A 21,607-nucleotide genomic window follows, 5' to 3' on the forward strand; every position below is an offset into this window, starting at 1 on the left:
CCAGCAGCAGACACTTACATTCCTGCTGGGAAGGGGAAGGAGAAAGGGACAGAAAAGGGGAAGAGGAAAGGGAGTGAGAAGGGGGAAGGAGAAGGGGAAAAGGAGGAAGAAAAGGAAGAGGAAGGAGAAAGAGAGGGGGAAAGGGAAGAGGAAAGAGAAAGGGAGGGGGAAGTGGAAGGGGAAGGGAGGAAAGAAGGGGGAAGGGAGGAAGAAAAGGAAGAGGAAGGAGAAAGGGAGGGGGAAGTGGAAGTGGAAGGGAGGAAAGAAGGGAGGAAGAAAGGTAAGGGGAAAGAGAATGGGAGGAAGGGAGGGAGGGAGGAAGGAAGGAAGGAAAGGAAGGAAGGAAAGGAAGGAAGGGAGGAGGGAGGGAGGGAAGGAAAGATAGATTTTCAATGCTCCTTGCCAGATTCCTACAAAGAAACTTAATGGGGGGAAACCAACAGGAAGTCAGAAGTTGTTCCTGAGCCATTGTCTTTTTGCCCTTCCTTGATCATTCTGTTCAGGTAAGGAAATAACAATGACTCAGTGGGACATGGATATTTTGTGTGGTTTAAGTTTGTGTGTGTGTGTGTAATTTGTAAACTCACCACCAGCATCCATCAAAAGGAGGATGGCTGGCCAGCTATCATTTGCCTGACCAAACATAATTACATCTCATGCTGTTTCTTTTCCCTGATATTTCTGCTGCAGCTGAGGGAGGTGGGGGCAGGATATTGAGGAGTCGGGGGATACAAATATGAGCAGCAATATGAATAGAAGAAGAAAAAGATGAAGAAAATTATTCCTGTGGCTTAAAGAGTGTGCTAGCTAAAGGAAAGTTGTGTTTTTATCTGTTTTATCTGTTCCATACAGCTGATAAGGACAAACACACTTCTAAAATACAGAGATATATATTCCCATGACTCTTGATGGGCTTTTTATGGAGCTGCAGAACTCGTTGGGTGACATGGTTACCAGATCTGGAGGAAGCTGATAACATAAGGTTACTAAGCAGGCCACATTTTCCAAACCAGACAAGAAAAGTGTGTTAGCTGACAGATAACCAATACGAAACTTTAGGAAAGAATCTAAGTGAAAGAATGACCAGTTGGGCCCTTGCATCCAAACAAGCCTCACTTAAGAACTTTTGGGTTCTAATATGGTTCAGTCCAATGACAGAGCTTTGATCATGCTGTTGTAGACAGAAACTTGACTTCTCTTTCTTTCTTTCTTTCTTTCTTTCTTTCTTTCTTTCTTTCTTTCTTTCTTTCTTTCTTTCCTTCTTTCTTTCTTTCTTTCCTTCCTTTCCTTTCCTTTCCTTTCCTTTCCTTTCCTTCTTTCTCTCCTTTCTTTCTTTCTTTCTTTTTTCTTTCTTTCTGTTTCTCTTTCTTTCTCTCTCTCTCTCTCTCTCTCTCTCTCTCTCTCTCTCTCTCTCTCTCTCTCTCTCACACACACACACACACACACACACACACACACACACACTGATTCTGTCCTTAATATGAACTCTTTGGAGTCTATTTTGATGCAGCTCTCTATGACTTCCTCATAGCCAGAAATCCTTGGGTTGTGCAACATTTCAGAATGTGAGGCTGCACTTACACTTTTGAATAGTGCCCAGGTCTGCCCCACATTAAAAGTGGGGCCATTAGAAAAAGAAATCGTGAAAATGTGGCTGGACCAAAGCCAGGGAGATGTAATTTGTGTTAATAAGATTGTCCTTCAGGTTAATCGTTTCTCCTGGTTTGCTGCAAACTGTGAAATGAGAGAATTTGTGGGGTGGGGAAAAGAGGTCAGGCTAAAGATCCTAACTCAGTTGCATCTTCCGGAAGAAAACAAAGCACAGGGTCAGCAACTCTATAGTGTCAAATTGTGCAGCTGCCCCATTTGCAAAAACACTTTTCGGGGAAAACCACTTTGTCAGCTCTGTCATAAAAGGCCAAGGAATAAGGACAAGCTGAGAAAAAATTCTGGGAGACGATCAGAGCTTTGAGAAAGCAATGGAAAGCAACTCCCTCAAAAAAAATTATGTCCAGGGAATAACTGCCACTTTGTTCTTTCCATGCCCCATTGTCTTTGTAGTCCTGCCCCATTGCCTCATAAAGACAGCCTAATAGCCTCACTGACCTCATTAGGCACATGATGACCTGCATCCAATCAAATACAGTACTTGCTTGGGATCTATCTGGTCAAATGCCCTGCTGCTGTACTCACTCAGAAATATGCTCTAATTTGCATAAGACTATAAAGAAGGACTGTGACCCCACCCCCACCCTTCTTTAGGTCCATCGTTAACTGCAATGAATAGAATAATAGAATAGAATAATATTCTATTGAATAGAATAGAATGAATAGAATAATAGAATAGAATAATAACTTTACTGTCACTTTGAATGTACACTAATTGGTATACATTAAAATGAAATTTTGTTGCGTACACCTTCACATTTGAAATCCAATTTTTTATACTACTGTTCTGTGGGCGTGGCTTGGTGGGCATGGTGTGGCTTGGTGGGCGTGGCAGGGGAAGGATACTGCAAAATCTCCATTCCCTCCCCACTCCTGGGGGAAGGATATTGCAAAATCTCCATTCCCACCCCAGTCTGGGACCAGCCAGAGGTAGTATTTGCCGGTTCTCTGAACTATTCAAAATTTCTGCTACCGGTACTCAGAACCTGCTGGATTTCACCCCAGGTCACCACCTCCAATACACACTATATAAACACGGCTAAATAAATAAATAAATAAATAAATAAATAAATAAATAAATACATAAATACATAAATACATAAATACATAAATATTATGTATATACCTATATATATGACACAAAGAAACAACACAATGCTGATATTACCGGAAAGCATTCTGTGTAATGTGTTATGGTCTATGGTTCAAATGTGCCCTTGGGAAAATTCTCCTACAATTGATATTTCAGAATCCTGAGTGATGCAGGAACAGTGGAAGACAGAAATGGAAACCTAGACACAGGAGCTCTCAATTTAAAACCATTCATTTGGCATCCATTTGAAGTTACAATGGCAGTGAAAAAAGTGACCTCACATTTAGACATTTTCAGCCTCTCCATGGTCATGTGATCAAAATTTGGGCGCTTGGCAACATGCATGTATTTAAGTAAGGTTGTGGCATCCCAGGATCACATGGGTGCCATTTGTAACCTTCCCAGTTGGTTCCAACCAGCAAAGCCAATGGGAGTAACTGGATTCGCTTAATAACCACACCAAAAGAAGGTTATAAAATCGGGCATGACTCAATGATCATCTTGTTCAATGACAATTCTGGTCCCAGTTCTGGTGGTAAGTCAAGGACTACCTGTGTGCATAAACTCCCAAGAGGCTCTGGGGACCATCCCCAATGCTTTCAGAGGTAATAGACATCTCAGAACCTTCAAGCTTTTATAATGTGGGAAGAAATATCCATCTGGCTCAGTTCCAAGCCAAGGGAAAGACACTGGAAAGATGGAGGCTGATTGGAAAGATGGTTTAATGAGGAAGCAGAACCACATGGGTTCTGGGTAGCTGACCACATGGAGTTGAGAGGGGGGGGGCTGTTTATACCTTCTCTTGGGCTTTGCCCTTGAACTTCCTGTTCCTGTGCAAGAACATATATTCTATTGGTTATTGTAGGAGTCATAGCTGGCTCGTAGGTTGTCTGAGCAGCCAGGTTTGGTTGAAGTTTGGACTGAGCAATATCCTTAGGAGATTGTACATTGTAGTGAGCTCTGCTGCTAGTGTGCTAATAGTATCCTATTATGTCCTGGAGGGTCATGTCTTAATCCATCATCTTGGAGCTGAAGGTCTTTTGTTTTATACTGTAGATAGGATGGCCCCGGGGTGAAATGTAAAATTTGTTACTACCGGTTCTGTGGGCATGGCTTGGGGGGGATAATGTGACTGGGTGGGCGTGGCCAACTTTTTTTTTTTTTTACTTTTCAAAGTATTTTTTCTAATGCTTTGAAAAGCCTCTGCTGATCAGGCAACAAAACTGGGATCGTCAGAGAGGCTTTTTAAAAAATGCCTCTCTGACAATCCCAGCTGAGTTGCTTGATCGGAAGAGAGGCTTTTTAAAAAATACCTCTCTGCCGATCAGGCAACTCAGCTGGGATCGTCAGAGACTTTTCAAAGCATTTTTTTTACCACCTCTTCGGCCAAGGGGTTGCAGAAAAAAATGCTTTTAAAAGCCTCTGATGATCCCAGCTGAGCCGCGCGATCATCAGAGGCTTTTTTTTTTTACTTTTAAAAGCATTTTTTCATCGGAAGAGGTGGTAGAAAAAATGCTTTTAAAAGTAAAAAAAAAAGCCTCTGATGATCGTGTGGCTCAGCTGGCATGGGGGGGGGGAGGGATTTTTGCTACCGGTTCTCCGAACCACCCACCGCCATCGCTACCGGATCGGGCGATCCAGTCCGAACTGGGAGCATTTCACCCCTGGATGGCCTAGTCTTTCTTAATGGGCAAAAAAAAAAATCTGCTGGGGGCTATTAAGAAAGGTGGGGGCTGCTTTCCAAGAGCATGCTTCTCCATTTCTCATCCAGGAAAATATAATATTCTGCCTTTTTAATATTTTTCAAAGTATTTCATTCTTCTAGGAGAGGGGGGGTCTTCCCTCAATAAGAAAGTGAACCTTGCAAGCAGAAGAGTCCCGGTGAGTTTCCGGCTTGATCAGAATTGCCTGCAGACAGCCAGAAAAAGCTGCCTGCATGCACCCCGTTTAAACGAAGCATTTCAAATGACTTTGCATGCATCTGCTCAACCTCTTAAAAGCAATTGTCTCTCTCCTGTCTCCTTTTACCCTCTCTGTGTACTTCACCAGAGAGAGAAAGAGGAAGGAAGTAAATGTTACCACCAAGCCAGATACAGAATCAAAAATAGAAACATAACTGTACTTTCAGAGGGAGATCCCACACTCAGAAAAGGTCAACATCCTGAAGCCCTATCTAGCCCAAATCTAGCCCAAATCTAGCCACTCAATTCTTCCTGCCTTCTTTAGTGTTATGGAAAGTGTAAGTCACTCATTGCTACAAAAACAAGGAAATGCTTCTAACTGAAATGGGGTGGGGGTGGGTGGGATATCATTCAGGTTTTTGAGACCCTCTGGAGACTGGGCTATTTTACTGATTTATGTATTAGATTTATCACCCAGGGCAATCTAGAGTCAGCAGTTATGAAACATTAAAAAGCCATCCACTGAAAAGAATCAAAATGACATAGAGAACCATAAAACCTAACAACCATAGTACGGTCACCATCTCGGACATAAACCTCAACATAAGGCTGCCTAGTACACTTCTGCTTTCAAGAGTTGTCAGGAAGCCAAAGTTGTAGGAACCATCATCAGTTCAAACAGAAGAGCAGCACATAACAAGTCTCGGTAGCCTCTTGAGGAAATCAAGGACTATTAGCACAACTGGAAGGTCGATTCCAGCTAGAGAAAGTTCCTAAAAATACATTGGTGCCAAGCTATGTGGGGCTTTGTAAGTAATGGCCAGTACCTGATTTACATTCAGATGTTAATTGAAAGCCAAGGCAAGACAAAATACATCATGGTGGCAAGTCCCAGCCAGTAAATACATCACTGTAATTCTAAATCATTTGAAGCTTCCAGGTGGATTTCAAGAGTAGTCCTTTGTAAACCATATTGTGATATTTCAGCTATATAGTCATGAACTTCATGAAGGCATGAACTGCTGTTGCCATATGCTTGCTTTACAGAATATGTCCAGTTACTTTAGCCTGCTTTGACAGGAGTTGACCAGCTTTTCAAATGCAATATAGTTTCCCCAGATGCTGGGGTCACATCACACATTCTTTCCAATTCTCATGTAATTTCAGTGATCTCACCATTAACATCTTGCAAATTCTCACTCCAAAGCCCAAGGGATATGTAAAAATATCAACATCTCACAAGATTTGGCAATTTGTGAGATTACAGCCATTAAAAAAAAAAAGCCTGTTAAATTTATATATATGGATTTCTGATCTAACCACTCATATGGTAAGCCATCCATAAATTCTGCATAAAGGACACCATATTATTTACTTCTTCACTTGTGAACTTTGGAGGGAGTCCTATCAAGGGCATCTGAAGAAGGGATTAAAAAATTAAGACCTGCCCACTTTTATGTGTGTTCAGGGGGGAGGCTTCAAAAATTTTAGCAAGGGGTTCTCTGCCTGGTTGCTGGGTGGGTGTGGCCATGGTAGGCATGGCCTAGTCAGCCACCTGCACCATGGCCAGGGAGGGCAAAATGGGCCCGTTTCTGGTCTTCCCGAACTTCCGGTAGGCCAGTTTTTCACCCTCCCCAAGCCTCTGCACGCGCCCTGCACTTACCTGCATCCAAAACAGGCCGCGTGGGGACTCCTGGGAGGGTGGGATCAGCCAGACCAAATCAGCCGGGATTTGGGGGTTCTCTGAACTGCACCAAATCTTAGCTAGAGGTTCTCCCGAACCCCTGTGAACCCCCAGCAGCCCATCCCTGTGTGTGTTGCATTGTGTGTTAAAAAAAGATTGTTGCTGACTACCAGTTTTCCTGGTTTTGAAAAAGGGTTAGATCAATTCATGGGAGTCCTCAGGTTCCAACGCCATTACTTTTAATGGCAGTGTGACTACTTCTGAAGGCCATCTGCTGGAGACGAGTAGGCTACTAATTTGTGCAGTTGTTGACCTCTAGGAGAACAGATTTCTGAATTAGATAGGCCAGGGATCCAATCCAGAAGGATACTGATGAATGATGATGGCTTTAAATTTATTGGCCACCCAATTCAATTATGTTCTAATGCTTATGTTCTGTTATCTTTTTATGATTGCAGCAGTGGTTGCCATCTTGACGGGTTGTTGTTTTTTTAACACAATTTCACCACCCTGAGGAGGTCCTTGGATCCTACATTGTATTGTATTTTTTAACTGGCTATGATCTTTGCAAAACTTTCCCTCTCTTTTATGGCCCACAACTCTGATGTCTTTTAAAAAATCTTTCTGTTTGGTTTTCTATTGTCTTTTAAAGGGGCTATTTTTATCTTGTAATTGTATGTCTATATTGCTGTCAACTGCTTTTAAGATTCTTATAATGAATAATAGGATAAAAGCCTAGGTAAAATTTTCCTTGGATCCAGCATGTCTATGGAAGTGAATTGTGGTTGGTGAAAGAAAGGAAGAAAGGAAGAAAGGAAGGAGGGAAGGAAGGAAGGAAGGAAGGAAGGAAGGGAGAGAGAGAGAGAGAAAAATAAAGAAAGAAGGAAAGAGAGAGAGAGAGAAAGAGAAAGAAAGAAAAAGAAAAAGAGAAAAAGAAAAAGAAAAAGAAAGAAAAAGAGAAAGAGAAAGAAAGAAAGAAAGAAAGAAAGAAAGAAAGAAAGAAAGAAAGAAAGAAAGAAAGAAAGAAAGAAGAAAGAAAGAAAGAAAAAGAAAGGAAAAAAAAGATGTATTTATCCATCTAGAATGGACAGTTCAATTTGCCCAGGTTTGCTAAGAAGCACTGAAAAAAGTGACTTATGAATCCAGGTTCACTTAACAACAGTCTTACTAAGTTAACAACTGCAGTGATTCATTTAACAACTGTGGCAAGAAAAGTCATAAAATGGTGTAAAATTCATTTAACAACTCTGTCTCTTAAGGATAGAAATTTTAGGATCAATTGTGGTCATCAGTTGAGGAATACTTGTAATAAAAATAGAATGGAAAATATTTATTTCTTTTATTTATTTCCCGCCTTTATTATTTTTATAAATAACTCAAAGCAGGAAGCATATCCAATACACCTTCCTCCTCCTATTTTCCCCACAAAAACAACCCTGTGAGGTAGATTGGACTCAGAGAGAGTAACTGGCCCAACTCACCCAGGTAGCTTTCATCGCTAAGGTGGGACTTGAACTCGCAGTCTGCCACTTAGCCCTCATTTACTCTGAAAGGAATATAGAGGGCTGCAAATGAATTGTTGTGGAGGGTAGGTGATGGAGGGCACAAATTATTCTTCCTAGGTTTACAGAGAGGGACAAAAACCTTACAATCCTTTATTCCTTCAAAATAGCTAAACTCCCTCTCTCTTAAATTCAGTCCACAAAATATATGATCCACAAATTATACCTTGATTTTCTTTGTTCCAGATTTTTTTTCTTGGGGGGTGGTGAAGGAGAAATTTGTTTTCAGCAGTGAAGAAAAAAGACAAATCTTATTGGGGATTTTGATTGGCTGGTTGTTATTTTTTTGTAAACTGCCAGAGACTATTGACTTGGATGGTTTTAGAAATTTGATTATACGTATAAATAAAGAAAAACTTCCTGCTGAATGCCTTAGGACTTGTACGACCTTAACAGTTGGTAATGGCATTGCCCTTTTTAACCTATCCATGTCTTTTTTTTAATGACAGGTCTCATTAAATTGAGAGTATGAATTCTATACAAGGTACCTTTCAATGTTTATTATCTGTAAGATGTTCCAGAAGCTTTTCCTGGGTGACAGGTAGAAGAGAAGTCCTTTAAATAATAAATAAAAATCTCAGGGATGTATTGAAATGCCATAGTCTGAGACATTTCTGTTCAATTTTACAATATTCAAACCAGACCACTGTTTCTAAAGTCTGGTGGCATACAAATGCCATAAATAAAATTAAAAATAAGTACTAGAGCTGCTCCTCATCCTGAAACAACAGGCCTGCTCTGAACAATGATGTTGAGTCTACGCAGGCATATGGAGAAACATCTGCATTCATCAAAAATTAATTGCTTATGATTTTCTGAGAAAGGAGCTGAAGAAGGGGAGGGTGACCAACTAGGTTTAATGAGATAGCAGCAAAAAATAATAATGGCAAAAATCATAAGGCGCACAACAGAGATGGGTTTAACAATTGCATTATGCTTTCTTCTTTCTGAAACCAAGAAAATTGCCTGGTCTCCTAACTTGGGTAAATATTTTTTGCACAATTTCCACTTGGAAAATCTCAGTCCCATGGTCACAGCCAGAAAGGAATTGTTGAAGAGACCCAAGGATAGTGAAGGCCAGGGAGCCAATGAACTTATGCTACTGATATGTGGTGCTAAAATGGCTAATTTTTGCTGGCAGCAGAAGGGAGGGGTAAGAGGGAGAATGTTGTGCCTCCCAGAACCCACCCCACAAGTCCTGAAAATTGACCATAATTAACAGAAAAACAACATTGGAAGGAACCTTGGAGGTCTTCTACTCCAATTTCCTGCTCAAGCAGAAGACCCTATTATCATTCCAGACAAATGGATCTGATGATATCATCAACTGTGCCCCATCTGAGGTCATCATCAAAAAGTTCTCCAGAAGGTTGGAAGGCTGAACTTTAGAGTGTTATTTCCCTTCATGCTTTCCCTTCATGTCTCTGAATCCGCCTCTTGATGAGATCCCACTGGGGCAGCAATAGGCCATGCACCCTATATCTTCTGCCACCATTATGCACCTCAATTCTGGCCCATCCAGAAGTTGCGCCCCGTTTCTCCTTTTCTACTGTTGCTTTCTTTCTCTGTGGGCGGCCGAAGGTGGGTGGTGTGAAAAAATTGGCTGATGCATTGTTTGGCAGGGGAAACCTGCCAACTACAAGGGTTTTTAGTCATTGCTGTCAACAGCCCCCTTAAGCAGGGTTTCTGAACGTAATTTATAGTTATGGGGCCTTCCACATCCCCTTAGATCTCTCTCTATATATATATACCTACAATGGCTCAAGAAGACTATTCTGTCATGTCTCTTTCTCCACCACTTTCTCCTTCCTCCTCTTTTCATTTCTAAGGCAGAATTACAGTGGGATTAAGAACAGTAGGCTGATTGCTATATCCCAAAGTCTGACTCAACAGGAAGCGTACCTCATTAAAATGGTGGGCACATTTGAATCGGAAATTAGCAACCAGCTGGGAGATCGGCAAACAGAGCATTGAAGCACGCAACCTCTTGTTGGGCTGACTCAGTTGAGAGGCTACAAAGAGAACGGGTGACTGCTTGGATGCTGCAGAATTGGGGAAGAAAATGATACTTGGCTTCTAAAAGATCGAAGTTATGTCTGGAGAGATGTTAGACTCACTTTTGAACCAAGTCTGATTTCAGGCCTTTTTCACAATGAAGCAAAATCTTTTGTTTTTAAATGCCCGTTCTACTCAAAGCCCAGCCAGCCAGAGGTGGGTTTCAGCAGGTTCTGACCAGTTCTGGAGAACCAGTAGCGGAAATTTTGAGTAGTTTGGAGAACCGTAGTAAAAATTCTGACTGGCCCCGCCCCCATCTATTCTCTGCCTCCCAAATCCCAGCTGATCAAGAGGAAATGGGGATTTTGCACTAACCTTCCCCTGGAGTGGGGTGGGAATGGAGATTTTACAGTATCCTTCCTCTACCACACCCACCAAGCAATGCCACGCCCACCAAGCCACACCCACAGAACCGGTAGTAAAAAACTTTGAAACCCACCACTGCAGCCAGCCAAGCAAAAATAATCCAGAAATAAATGCAATAGCACAAAACAGTTCTGTGCAGCTTTCCACCTACCCATAGTGACAGCACTGTTTAATCTCCTATTAATACAGGTAATTAACTTTCAAAGTGTTACATCTCTCCTGGCAGATTTCGCATGAGTTCTGTTGGTGCATGTTGAAGAATTGCTTAGAAGTCCTCACCTCATATTTTGTCACCCTCTGAATAGCAGTCAGATTTGCAGGTTTGTGAGACCAGTTTTATTACGTATTGAGTGTATATAGTTGTGTTAACCCTGCTAAAGTGAAACCATCCTTTAAATGACCCTCATTGTTAGCTCTAACTATTTTGGAGAGAAACTTTGAACATTTATATTTGGGTGGGTTTTTCAAGCATTATAATTGGTTAAGACCTTGTGGGCCTGGAGTATAAATTACAGGCATTTACCTGCTGTTCCTCAGTTCGTTTTGAGTCAATAAATACTGCTATAGCTTTGCTGGTCTGGTTCTTGCCTTCTGAAGCCCACTACACAATAGTTTAGTCCTTTATTGAGACATGCACTACTGTTTGGCAATGTGACTGGCCACTTGAACAATTTACTTTAATTAACATTGGAGTCCTTGACCGAGTTCAAACACAGTATCCTATTGTGCTGCAGTCTTTCCCTTGGGTTTTGATTTAGTGTGTTCTGTGGATGTCTTTGTTTGATACAACTTGAGAACCCAGGACCACAGGTGGATTGAGTATTGAGTGAGCAGCCCCATAGTTCTTTCAAAATCTTTGCCAAATTGTAATTTCTGGTCTGATAGAAACTATTCAATGCATGGGAGATAAATTATATTAACTTCCTGTGGAACTAAGTAGCTTATTTGCTCAGGTGGCTCCCTGCGTTTTGCAAAGTTGGCATCTGTTTCATCCCAAAGCCATGAGCCCTGATACTTTGAATTGCAAAGTAATTATTGAAAAGTACCACTGTCCTCCTTTGACATTGCATCACTTCAGGTTTTGTGGGGGGGGGGGGCGGAGGGCGGGAGGATGGCTTGATCCAACTGCTTAACATTGCTCAGAGGATACAGGTACACCAAGCTACAGAAGCCTCCCCAGACCAGTCTTGGCTTAGAGCCTCCTCACTAAAAAATCCTGATCAATGCTTCCTCAGTTTAGGCAGTGAGCAAAATTCCCATAGCAATCTTTGAAAGGAATATTTATTTAATGGAATGGAATGGAATGGAACGGAACGGAACGGAACGGAACGGAACGGAACGGAACGGAACGGAATGGAACAGAATAAGATGGAAGGGACTTTGGAGGTCTTTTAGTCCAGCCCCCTGTTCAAGCAGGAGAACCTATACCATTCCAGATAAGTGACTGTCCAGTCTCTTCTTAAAAACCTCCAGTGATGGAGCGCCCATAATTTCTGAAGGCAAACTGTTCCACTGGTTAATTGTCCTCACAGTTAAGAAGTTTCTCCTTAATTCCAGGTTGCTTCTCTCTTTGATTAGTTTTCAACCATTGTTTCTTGTCCTACCTTCTGGTGCTTTGGAGAATAATTTGACCTCCCTCTTCTTTGTGGCAGCCCCTCAAATATTGGAATACTGCTATCATGTCACCCCTAATTCCTCTTTTCTCTAGACTAGCCAAATCCAAATCCGGCAGCCATTCTTCATACGTTTTGGTCTCCAGGCCTTTAATCATCTTAGTTGTTCTTCTCTGAACTTTTCCAAATATCTCAATATTTTTTTGTAGCGTGGTGAGCAAAATTGGCTGCAGTATTCCAGGTGTGATCTTACTAGGGCTTTATAAAGTGGTACTAATACTGTGCGTGATCTTGATTCTATACCTCTGTTTATACAACCCAGGATTGTATTACTGTTTTTTTGGCTGCTGCTGCACATTGCTGGCTCATATTCAAGTGATCATCTACTAGGACTCCAAGGTCCCTCTCACAGTTACTGTTTTTGAGCCAGGTCTCAATTTGGCTCTATTTGTACCCTGCTACCTCTTTTCTATGAACATTTTTATGGTTATCTTTTAAAAATCATCTCCCTGGCCAATTTTTCTGCAGCTTGTGGTGCGTGGCACCAAGTTGGGCTGCTGTCTACAACCTCTATGGTCTTAGAAGTAAAAGAGAGCAAAGGCATGTTTTGTGTTGCCATTGTTTCCAATGGTGTATCTTTTATTTTTTTCATTTCAGACACAATCCTCTGTTCCATGTCTCTTAATCCCAATGCATTAAAACATTAATAGAGCAAATATCTCCAAGAAGATAAATTAGAATAAGTGATATAATTATTTCATAGTTTTAAACATCAAGCCAATTATCCTTTAAAAAATTATCGGTTTATTTATTTATTTATTTATTCAATTTATATGCCGCCCCTTTCCGAAGACCCAGGGCGGATCTTCAGATTAGTTTGCACTAATACTATAATGCAATTCATTAAGGAAGCTTTTACAAAAGAAATATAATAGTGAAATATATATTGCCTATACCCATGATGGCGAACCTATGGCACACGTGCCACAGATGGCACGGGGAGCCATATCTGTGGGCACGCAAGCGCTGCCCTAGCTCAGGTCCAGCGCGCATGCACAAGCCGGCCAGCTGATTTTGGGGCCTTCCGGGCCCACTGGAAGTTGGGAAATGGGTTGTTTCTGGCCTCCAGAGGGCCTCTGGGGGGGATGGGGAAGGGCATTTTTGCCCTCCCCAGGCTCCTAGAAAGCCTCTGGAGCCTGGGGAAATCGAAAAATGGGCCTACTGGGCCCATCATGCCATCATGTGCCAAAAGCAGGGGAGCGAGGGAGGGTCACGCGTGCATGCGCAGGGTGGGGCAGGCCACATTGAATTATGGGTGTGGGCACGCACATGCACGACCTCCTGCTTTCCCCCTGCTTTTGACATGTGACAGCAAAAAGGTTAGCCATCACTGGCCTATACAGTTGTACATACTAAACAATGTAAACTTTCAAAAAACAAATTTAAAACAAACAGATATTGGAAAAATACTGTCTAATTTAATGAAAAGAAGGACTAGGGCTGATACGATAGCAGTGTTCCAATATCTAAGGGGCTGCCACAAAGAAGACGGGGTCAACCTATTCTCCAAGGCAGGATAAGAAGCAATGGGTGGGAACTAATCAAGGAGAGAAGCAACCTAGAACTAAGGAGAAATTTCCTGACAGTTAGAACAATTAATCAGTAGAATGATTTGCCTCCAGAAGTTGTGAATGCTCCAACACTGGAGGTTTTTAAGAAGAGATTGGACAGCCATTTGTCTGAAATGGTATAAGGTCTCCTGTTTGAGCAGGGGGTTGGATTAAAAGATCTCCAATGTCCCTTCCAACTCTATAATTCTGTTCTGTCTGTTGGGTACAGTGTTTAAGTCTCAAACAATTAGAAATGTATTGATTGATCCATGTCTAATCTCAGTCAGGATTGCACAAACACTAAATGTTTGGCAGACTGAGGCAAATTAATCTCCTAATCCTTCCTGTTGGAAGAAATATCCTTCTGGATTCAGTTCCAGGTGGGGAAAAAGACACTGAATTCATGGAAGTTGCTTGGAAAGTGTTAAGTATGGGCCGTAAAGAAGGACTGGACACTCTGTTAGCAACAAATACTTTATTTAAGCTCCGTAACTGCAATGGGGAATCCCAGCCACGGCAGCTCCTTTTATAGCCCGGAGCTGTCCGCAGCTTCAGCCATTGATGCTTGCTTAAGTTTCCCACTCCCAGGTCTCTTTCGTTGATTGGCTCGTTTGAATCTGCCATTCAATACTCAACAGAAAGGTTTATTGATGAACAGGATCACATGGCTTGAGATCCTGGGCAAAAAAGGGAAGGGATGCTGAGAGTCTCTGGGTTTTATACCCCCTCTGGCTTTGAACTTCCTGGGGCTCAAGAAGAGTATCCTAATTGGTTGCTGTTAGAGGTCATAGCCAGCTTTTTAGGTTGTCTCTGTGTTATGCTTGGTTGAATCTTGCTGGGTGATGATGTAATGAAAGGGCTTTGGGCAATTCCTACTATGGCTCTGCCTGAAGGAGATCTTTGTTATGTTGAATAGATTGGCCCAGGCCTTAATGACCCATTGACAAAGGTGTGGGGGGGCGGGCTGAGATTCTGCCTCCCTTTTAGGGAAAATATCCTGCCCTGTTAATATTTCCTAAAATATCTCATTTTCCTAGGAGAGGGATGGATGCTAACTTCCTACATTCCAAAGGCTAATCATCTCCCTTTAACCTTGAATAACCAACTTTCTAACTAGTTTATGGGTAAAATGTCTGCAATGCAGATTAAATGCAAATAAACATGTTGGAATGGTGGGTAAAATGTTAATGAAGCTTTTAAAAAGGTCAAGAAAACTTAAAGAGAAATGAAGAAGCGAGGAGAAAAATCTAGGAAATGTACAAGGTTGGTATTAAATTTAGTTTTCTTGTGGTTCAGGATGTCATGCAAACTCTGACTGTTTAGCTAATTCATGCTTCAACAAATTACACAAATGCTGAAAATGGGTTAATTCAGTAATTAGGTTGATTATGTTCTGTCAATGTATTTATGCATTTTTTCTAAATGCAAGAAATGCAAGTTTGAACTGACACAAGAAACCGTCATAATTTATTAATAGAATATGCCTCCAGCATTCTATTAATTATCTAAATATGATCAATTTAAATTCTAAATTAATATTAATATTCTAAAATATTAACAGCATTTCATATGCCTGGGAATATCATCAGCTCAGTTGTAGTACAAAAGCCAAGAGCTGGAAGCTATGTTCAATTGGAAAGATCTGGAAAGCTTACCTATAGACCATATTTTAGAAAAATTGAGAGAATTCTTCCTTCCTTGTGAATTTCAGTTACTCTGCTTTTCAGGGATGGATCCATTCCTCTGGATCATTTTCCCTCAGAATCACAGACCAACATAATCAGCCTCATTCCATTTTTTGTACTTATCCTTTTTGTCTTTCAGTTTATCAGAGAGATCTTGGTGCAACCATGCTAGTTTCTTCTTGTCTTTCTTTTTCAATGGTATTGTTTTAGACTGGTCTTTTATAATAATATTTTTCAGAGTTTCTCATACTTCTTGAGTTGTTTTTCCCTTTAGGATTTTTATCAAATTTTCTTAGGATCTCTCTCAGTTTGTTAAATCAGCTCTTTTAAAGTTAAAGACACTGGTTGGATTATATTCTATTGCTTGTGTTTGCATTATATTGAATTCCAATATGATGTGGTCACTCTCACCTAAGGTTCTGGCAACTTCAACTCCCTCTATCACTTCTTCTCTATTAGTAAGAATTAGGTCCAGTATAGCTTTTCCTCTAGTTCTCTCCTTTACCTTTTGGATGACAAAGTTGTCAGCTAAATTGGTTAAGAATATGTTCGATCTCCCACTTGCTACAAAGTTTGTCTCCCAGTTGATATCTGGGTAGTTAAAGTCTCCTATTACTATTGTGGTATGTTTCCTACATACATTTGCAAAGAGTTCATCTATTTCTTCTGTTTGGTTGGCTGGCCTAAGCAATGTCATTTTCCCCCTTTTATATTGACCCATATGGATTCTAGGAGTTTTTTATTCTTGGTTTTGTGTATTTCTATAGAGAAGTATTGATCTTTTATATATAATGTAACTCCACCTTCTCTTTTGTTAGATCTGTTTTTTTGAATAGTTTATAATAAATGTTTTTAAAATAAAGTTAATGTTGGTGGTTTTAATAGATACAGTGTATGTAAACATTAATGATATATTAACGTTGTTTTTAGCTGCTGATTGGGAGCAGCCCAGAGTTTCATATCTGATGGGCAGCTATACAAATGTTTTGAATGAATGAATGAATGAATGTTCTTTGTTATGGTTATTGATCAAGCACAACTACTCTAAAAGATCATTAACTCACTAACCCTTGTCAAATATAACAGACTGCAAAGCAAAAATGTATTGTCTGGAGGGAAATGGATGGATCTCTGTCAGAGAATGAATAATTTAAGTTTTTTAAAAAAAGCCAAGTGCACGGAGAACTTTGTTATTAAATGGGTTATGAGGTGAAAGTAGATATCAGAAAGCTGTAAAATTGGGAATAAAAAATGATGGGCTGTAGTTTCAAAGTCTGCAGGACTGTAAGGGCAAAGTCAGGTTGCAGAAGGAATGGCCTCAGTTTCCCCTCCATGATTGCTATGAGAAGCACATTAAAGTAGACTAAGGATGAAGCTGTTGTTTCTATTTATAATTGGATAGAATTTGATGTACATTAATTTCATATAGGGCTGGTCTTAGAGTCATGGACTGACAAGACACAAAACCATCCTTATGTTAAGAAATTTGTTGTATTTGGCTTTCCTTAACTAACCCTTCCTTTTGCAAAAGCAGGAGCTAACCAAGAAGAAATAAATGCTGAGCAGAGTTTATAGAGTATAGCAGGGGTGAAATGCTCCCGGTTCGGACCGGCTCGGGCGAGTAGGTAGTGATGGCAGCGGGCAGTTCAGAGAACCAGTAGCAAAAATCCCTGCCCCTACCCCCCATGCCCAGCTGAGCCGCGCGATCATCAGAGCCTTTTTTTCCTTTTAAATGGCTCTGACGAGCCAAGCTCTGACGATCCCAGCTAATTAGCAGGCAACTCAGCTTGGATTGTCAGACCCATTTAAAAGAAAAAAAGTTTCTTTTTTTTCTCCCCCCCCACCCCAGCCTCCAGCTTGCTTACCTTAGCTGCTGGTCGCAACGCCTGCCGCTTGCTGTAATACCTGCAATCCATTGCATCAGCAAGCAACTGAATCTCCCTGCCTGCAATCAAGCTCATCGGTGAGCAGCTCTATCTGCAACTTTAAGACTTGTGGACTTCAACTCCCAGCAAAGCTGGCTGAGGAATTCTGGGAGTTGAATTCCACAAGTCTTAAGGTTGCCAAGGTCGAAGACCCCTGTTCTATAGGGTAAGTTTTTTTCCCCTTTTGGGAGCTTTAAAAAAAATAGTTAATTGGGGTTTTTTTTAGTTGTTCTTTTTTTAGACCTAGCCATTTAAAGTTTAGGAAGTTTTAAATTTAGCTGCTTTTATATAAAAATAAAAATAAATTAAAATAAAATAATATTTGTGCAGCTTTCTGAGATTTAGTGTGTTTCTGTAGTGTTTCACTCTAACTACACAAACACACAAAATCTCACAAAGCTGTATGTGGAATTTTGTGTGGGTAAAGTATGAAAGTTGTTTTTTTGGAGCTTTTTGTGGCTGTGTGAGGTTCCTGCTTGTTGTGGGGCCATTTTGGGTCTAGCACAGCTGCTTTTACATTGTGGGTGAGCCAGTTGTGTTGTGTTGTGTTTTGTATGTTAAAAAAGGGCAAAGAAGTGACATTGACTTGGCCAAACCCACCCAGTCACCTTACCACCAAGCCCCGCCCACTAATTAAGCCACACCCACAGAACCGGTAGCAAAAATTTTTAGATTTCATCCCTGGAGTAAAGGTAGAGGCCATAGTTGGGATTGGTAACACAGTTGTTAAGTGAAGCGGTTGATAAGTGAAACCACCACGGTACTTACGATCTTACTTCAGCTTTCCTTTGCTTTACAGGGAGGACTGATTGCAAGGTTATTTTTTCACTCTTGTAATAACTCTGAACAGTCACTAAATAAGGACTACCCGTTGGACAGGTGAGTCTCGGTCAATCCATAGCCAAATAAAGTTTTAATTACAAGTTTAAGAACTTAAAGGGGGGAAGGGGAGAATAAACAACAAAATGATTATTTTGATTTTAGAAAGTTAAAAATGGCTTAAGGCTTCAGATGAATTTGAAATAAGATTTTGGAATGAATCATAAAGAATTCTTTATATTCTTTATATTATGGAAGACGAACAAGTTTTACCTGGCAAGATTGAGACCTGCTGAAAGTGGATTAACAAATGACAAGCTATGAGAATGACATGGGAAAAGATGTTACACTAGCTATACAACAGGACCTGGCTGATGTTTTAATCATTAAAAGGGATATTCAAACAATAAATCAAGAAAGTGAGCTGGATAATTTGCTATATGGGATTTATAAAAAAAAATGCTTGTTAAACTTTTGAAGAACCTTTTTTTGAAGTTAGGATGATGGAAGTTTGGTCGCGATAGTAACAGTATTATTATTTTTTTGCCTTTTTCTTTTCAGTGTCAGCAGAAGAAGTGACTTTACCAGAAGTCCCCATTCATTCTCAAACTGCTTTTGCGGGACTGAGAAACAGAAACAGCAGGGGCATGAAATTACCTCTGTATTTTGTTCTAAAATTGTGTGAATGGAAATGCCTTTGGTATATTTTGTAAAGTCCAGCAGGGTTCAAAATCTGCAAGATGACAGCACCTTTGGACTTTGATTATGAAGCCACACCTGCCATGTTGCAGATTTGCAAATTACACTCCTGTTTGCAAATAAATATTATCTAAGCTGGTGGGTCTTAAATGTTTTGCTGTCAGCACCTCTTCCATCTTTAAAAATGGTGGAGGATCCACAAAGCTTTGGTTTATGTGGTTTATATCTATTGATAAGTACTGTATTAGAAATTAAATCTGAGAAGTGTTAAAATATTTATTCCTTAGACTTTGCAGATCTCCTGAAAGGATCTCAGGTGTTCCCAGACCACACTTTGAGAATCACTGATATAGGCTTATTATGTTGTTAACGATTAAAATTAAACTTTATTGGCAATGTACGTGTCAGGTTTCGAGGTCGTCTCAAATAAATTGCATTTCAAACGAAGTCTTTGATGAAAAACTCCCATTTATTAAGCACAACATTCTAACTCCGACTCCATCGTAGCCAACACTGACTTCCAGACCCAAAACCCTCCCTTTCCGTTCCCCACTCCTCTGCACTCATTGGCCATCTTCCAAGTCACTCTACCCCTAATCTACTGCTCCAGCTCAAAGGAATTTCCCCCCTCCCATCCCATCTCCTAGGGGATATTATCACCAGGGAAAATAAGTAGGTGAAAAGTCAAACGTCCCTTTCCAGATGCCTCCGCTTCTCCTTCTTATGTCAGCACTAGAGTAAATGCAGCTTGAAGTGCTGACAGTACGATTACTAGTTATAATCCTTTAATAAAGGGTGATGAATGATGATTTTGAATATATGTTTCAGAACTGAGAACTTACAGAGGACAGTTTGAAGCATCTTGCTTTACTAAGTCCCCATCCCCATTTTCAAACTAACTGCTGTAGCATCTATTCCTGCTGCTGTTGGTTCCTTAGCTCTATTTCAGCAAGATGTACAAAATCCTCCTTACTGATGCTTTGACCTCTTTCTTGAGTCGTCTTTTAAGTTACCAGACTCTTCAAGGAACAGAACACATTAGAAAGTCTTCCTGCCAATGGCGGTAACCATCGAGTCTTCTCTAGATGGAGCTAGATTGTCTCATACTAACATCTATAATGTCAACTCAATAGTCACAGGAAATTGTAGAAAAAAGAAAATTAGAAAAAAATGGATAGTATAAAAACTTCATAAAGTTTGTATACATATACAATAGGGAGCAAAAATACTTTTTTCTCAATTAAGCTGGCTGGAAAATGTAGGATTCTTAAAAGATTCCATACCCAAATAAGTCAAATGCAACATATTCAATTTTTCATGAATTGCTCATATTTGCATGTACAAATGTGTGCATATACAAATTTGCATGTACAAATGTGCCTTCTTTTGGACTCTTCTTGAAAGATTGTATAGTAAATATTTCTTCACTGCCACCCGTGAAGTAGGGGGACATGAAAGGAGACTCCTGGAAGGTTGCATTACAGATAGTCTTCAAACTACACAACCACAATTTAGCCCAAAATTTCTATTGCTAAGTGAGGCTGTTGTTAAATGAGTTTTGCCCCATTTCACAACCTTTCCTGCCACAGTTGTTAAGTGAATCACTGCAGTTGTTAAGCTAGTAACTTGGGTGTTAGGTGAATCTGGCTTCCTCATTGACTTTGCTTGTCAGAAGGTGGCAAAAGGACCTTAGGACACAGCAACGGTCATAAATATGAATCAGTTGCCAAGCGGCTGAATTTTGATCATGTGACCATGGGGATGCTGCAATGTTTATAAGTGTGAAAAATGGTCATAAGTCACTTTTTTCAGTGTTGTTGTGTGGGAAAGGAGAAAGGAGTATTGTTTTTACAGAAATTGTAGAACAGGGGTGTCAAACTTGTGACGACATGAAAATCAAGGTGTTGGTCATTACCTTTAAAGCCCTACATGGTTCAGGGCCAGGCTATCTTCAAGATTGCCTTCTACTACATAGCTCCCAGCGACCGGTAAGATCTCACAGAGTCGATCTCCTCCGGGTCCTGTCAGCTAAACAATGTCGGCTCGCGGGGGAGGGCCTTCTCTGTGGCTGCCCTGGCTCTCTGGAACCAATTACCTCCTGAGGTCCGGACTGCCTCCATCCTATTGGCCTTCCGCAAAGTGGTGAAGACCTGGCTCTTCCGGCAGGCCTGGGGCCATTGATCTCATTATAATGATCTTGTGAGACCCGGCCACGAATTGGAGTGCATGTGTTTTAACGTTTTTAAAGTTTTTAATGTTTTAATGTTTTTCTTTTTAACATTTTTTATGGGATTGTTCGCATTGTTTTATTCTTTGTTGTAAGCCGCCCAGAGTCCCTTGGGAGTTGGACGGCATAGAAATGCAGCAAAATAAATAAAATAAATAAATAAATGTGACATATCACAACTTTTTTCCCTTCGCTAAACTGGGGATGGGCGTGGCCAGCACACGACACATCCGGCCGCGAGTTTGACACCCCTGTTGTAGAAGGACTACAAAAAGGACTACCCTAGAAACTAATAGTTAATAGAGATAAATTGTAAATAAGGGGCAGTGGAAAATGTATTCATTTTAGGCGCCTTGCATAGATTGTGACGACCTGAGTGCTCCGCCAATGAGGAAAAGGTGGGAGGCAAACTTGCGACGATGATAGGGAATATAAAGAAAGTATATTGATGGCTTAAGTGTCCACTGTACTTGTGTGTATGCGCAGTGAACCCTCTTTGCAAAGTAGCAAATAAAATTACCATTGTTTTCTTATTTAAGTTTGGATTTGCAATCATTTTAAACTAGACAATGAACCCCACATGTTGTAACTTTGAAACATCTCTAAACAAACCGTGATAAGTTGAGGAGTACCAGTGGTGGGTTTCTACTGGTTTGCTCCAGGGGTGAAATCTAATTTTTTTTACTACCAGTTCTGTGGG

The 21,607-nt window shown here is 40.6% G+C and overlaps 1 long non-coding RNA gene across 1 annotated transcript; it reads left to right on the forward strand.

Annotated features, from left to right (window-relative positions):
• The first annotated feature begins 390 nt into the window (after positions 1-390).
• On the forward strand, positions 391-19,043 carry LOC139326951 (uncharacterized). Its single transcript, XR_011601614.1, has 5 exons — positions 391-503; positions 10,556-10,649; positions 14,590-14,815; positions 17,962-18,041; positions 18,543-19,043. It is a non-coding gene; the product is annotated as an uncharacterized lncRNA (long non-coding RNA).
• Positions 19,044-21,607: the final 2,564 nt, after the last annotated feature.

Source organism: Pituophis catenifer, unplaced genomic scaffold (assembly GCF_029215685.1).
Source record: "Pituophis catenifer annectens isolate HBS135680 unplaced genomic scaffold, rPitCat1.0.hap2 SCAF_398, whole genome shotgun sequence".
NCBI lineage: Eukaryota > Metazoa > Chordata > Lepidosauria > Squamata > Colubridae > Pituophis > Pituophis catenifer.